Source organism: Diachasma alloeum, unplaced genomic scaffold, assembly GCF_001412515.2.
Source record: "Diachasma alloeum isolate Michigan unplaced genomic scaffold, Dall2.0 Dall_scaffold_00178, whole genome shotgun sequence".
Lineage (NCBI taxonomy): Eukaryota > Metazoa > Arthropoda > Insecta > Hymenoptera > Braconidae > Diachasma > Diachasma alloeum.
The window spans coordinates 2,765,941-2,769,534 of NW_021680344.1; positions in this window are offsets into that span (position 1 = coordinate 2,765,941).

Here is a 3,594-nt window from a genome sequence, read left to right on the forward strand (position 1 = left end):
ATGAAAGGGGGGGGGGGGGAGGGGGGGTTTGAGGGTGTTCATTTCTGAAAAGCTGTGGTTTCGCGGCTGGAAAATGTTAATCTTCTTTGGTTATTGGGGTAAGGGATAACAATTTTATGAGGATCAAGGATATCCAGGTATCTTTTACAGTTTGGTACAAAACCGAATTATTTTTTTTAACATTCGTTGTTCACAAATAAACAATTAAAATTATTTAAATATTTAAACTCTCGAGAATCTCATTTTTTTGGGCATGAAATCGATCTTTGGTCAAATTTTGAAGATGAATAAATTTGTTACGATACCGAACAAATGGTTTTTATAGTGGAAAATTGATTGTTTATAAATTATTTATAGAAAATGCTCATAATTTAAAAAAATTGTACTTTTAACATTATTTCATCAATTTTTTTTTCAGATCTTTACAATGTTTTCTATCGATTCAATATTTAGATTCAAATTCAGACCTGCAAAGTTTAAATAATATAGTCATCGTAAAATGTCCGGCAACTTGTGGTTAATTTTAGTAGTTTCTTCTGTTGTTCCAGATTTTTTTATTCAGATATTTTCGATAGGAATTTATCGGCATGAACTGTCTCAATTTTTTCAACTCAATTTTTTTCTTTTAATTTAAAAAATCCAGACAATAAAATTTAAAAAATCTGAGCAAAGGAAGTTTTTAATACCTAGAATAGGCCAAAAATTGATTGGAGAATGCAATAGAAATTTAATAAAACTTTTCAGCAAATATGTTAGATGTTTATAACACTTTTCTCTTCGTAAATACCACGAATATAAATGTTTGAATGCGAACCATTTGAGATAATTACGAGCTATCTCATACACCGCGGTCCACCGAACCTCATTTCCCCAGTGAAAATGGTTGTATAAGCAGTCCAGGTTCCCAAGTTCTTTGTTTGCAAGTGTACCCTCAAAGCAATATGGAAATTATCCAACGGCGGATACATACAATGTTATGAAATTTCCGAAGTGGATTTAGATTTCAATCGACGCTTTCCATCAACCCTATTGAATATCAATCCGCGGGCGAGTCCTGGCCACAACCAACAAAGTTCCTTTTGAATCAGGCGCGCCTCATATTCGTCAGATGATTTCTGCAAAATATGGCGAATTTTTTCGGAGCAAAGTATCCAAATTTCTAAGTTTGAATCAGAAGATCCAGATTAAAACACTTAAAATGTCTAGAATGCATGTCTTACCGCAATACAAATGTCTTAAAAACGTAGCTCAATTTGTCGATTTTGTTATTTCAAAATTTGTTTAATTGAGTCCTCGCGCTACGCGCTTGGGATTTTAATCTGCAAGACTGATCCCTCTCGTTGCTATGCAACAAAACATTCGGGAAATATTCGATAATTTTGAAGGTCTTGAGGTATTATAGCTGATTATTTTTGGTAATCGGATCTGGCCTCCCCTGGACCAATCGGAGTTCAGTATCTAATAACATGAAGTACTTCCCAATTAAAATTACAGCGCTAATTTCCCCCTAGCTTTTGATATTTTCCCCGTAGCCTTTGGTAATTTCCCTCTAGCTCTGCAATTGTTTCTCTAACCAAATAAGTATCAAATATTATCCTGTGGAGTGAAAGAAAGTCATGAAGAAAGTCAGATCCGATTACCAAAAATAATCCGTCGAGTACCACTCGACCTCCAAAATTAATCGAACATTTCCCTCATGTTTTCCTGTGTATTAACGATCGGGATAAGTTTTGCACAAAAATTTTAATCTGCAAAACTTCTCCCTCTCGTTGCTACGCAACAAAACAATCGGGGAATATTCGATAATTTTCGAGGTCTCGTGGTATTACTACTGATAATTGCATAGTAGTTTTTCATTTATTTCTAACCAATTAGATGTTTTGGTGGAAGAAGCCCTCAAATACTGCACTCCGCTTTACCAAAATCCAGTCCCAGAAAATTCTCCGCCGAATACTCCTCGAGCTTTAAAATGAATCACAATATTCAATTTTTTCTCCAATTTTTCTGCATTTTTTTGACACTCTCATTTGTTTGCAATGAAGCTATCGGGAAATATTCCGATAATTTTGAAGGTCTCGGGGTATTATAACTGAATATTCTGCATTGAAATGGAACAGTCTCCCACAGATACTCCGCAGCAATTCTCATGCTGAATCCTTCCCGAAAGCATGAAAATACGAAATGGTAGTATAAAGCATCACGGGCTGATTCCGCGAAAACCCATATATATATAACAACTGCATTATTCACTCGAATAAGAATATCTTCTGCAGTCCTCGTGACTCAGCATTCCGTTTATACACCGAAACCGGGCTGTTTGGATGCGTGCCTGGACTGGATTTTGATGTGACCCTCAGAATTTTTATGAATCACGGGAGATGGACGCGGTGGAAATTGCTCTAGGATCGGACTTAAGTGAATTCTCAAAGACATTTTCACGTATCTTACATACAAATAATGGTTGGACTGTGGCATTGAGTGGTCCTCCGTAAAAATGTCGCTCAAGATATCCTTCAATTTCTTCCCCTTTCCCGATGGGGATAAATCTCAGTTGAATAGCAAGATAATAAAAATAAAATTGAGAATTGAAGATGAAAAATTCTGGATGTTCCATTGGAGAATATTTTCCCCAGATATTTCCCTTTATTTCTATCGCATTAGACTAACGACATTGATATTTTAATGATCCACCCAGCAAGTCAACTCAAGAGCCACATTCACTGGAGTAGCAACATTTTCCATTATCTAACATCCATGCCAGTGCATAAAAGTAGAGTAAACCCATCATGTTTGAAGAAAAAAAAGGCAAGGAGTATCTTCATTGGAGGATATTACCAGAGATCGCATCGCAGTCGGAATAAGAAAGTCCGTGCGGGGCGTTCGCTTTCAGTTTTATTTATTCCGCCGGCGGTATAAAGCAGGGGCGCGTGCCGCTTAAACGATCCAAACGTATACACCCATTTACAAACTACCCCGTTCATTTTCTTTTCCTCTATTTCCCCTGGCGCGGATGTTTTGAACTGATCCCGGATACATTTTGAGCGCACTTTTTTTTTACTGATCCAGTCTTAGTGGAATGGGGAATTTCATTTTTGCGAATTTTGTGAGTCGTTGTGCCTGGTAGATTTATTTCAGAGACTTTTTTGTCCATTAGATTTATATAAGAGACTTATCTGTCTGGTGTATTTATTTTAGAGACTGTTCTGTCTGAGAGATTTACTTTAGAGACTTTTCGGTTTGGTAGCTTTATTTCAGAAACTTTTATGTCTGGTAGATTTATTGTAGAGATTTATCTATCTGGTAGATTTATTTTAGAAACTTTTGTGTCTGGTAGATTTATTTCAGAGACTTTTCTGTCTGCTAGATTCGTTTTACAGACCGAAAAAAATCTCCCAGGACTGGGATCGAACCGACGACCTCCCGCACGGAAGGCGTGCTCGTTACCACTGAGCTAAATTCCAGTTCTTCCAAATAATCATGATATTCCAAATGACAAGTGCATTAAAAAGGCAGAAAAAATTATGTCATAAATAAACAAAAAATTTCTCCGTGAATACCATAAATTCTGCATTTTTCCATGTACCCACGCGTTCT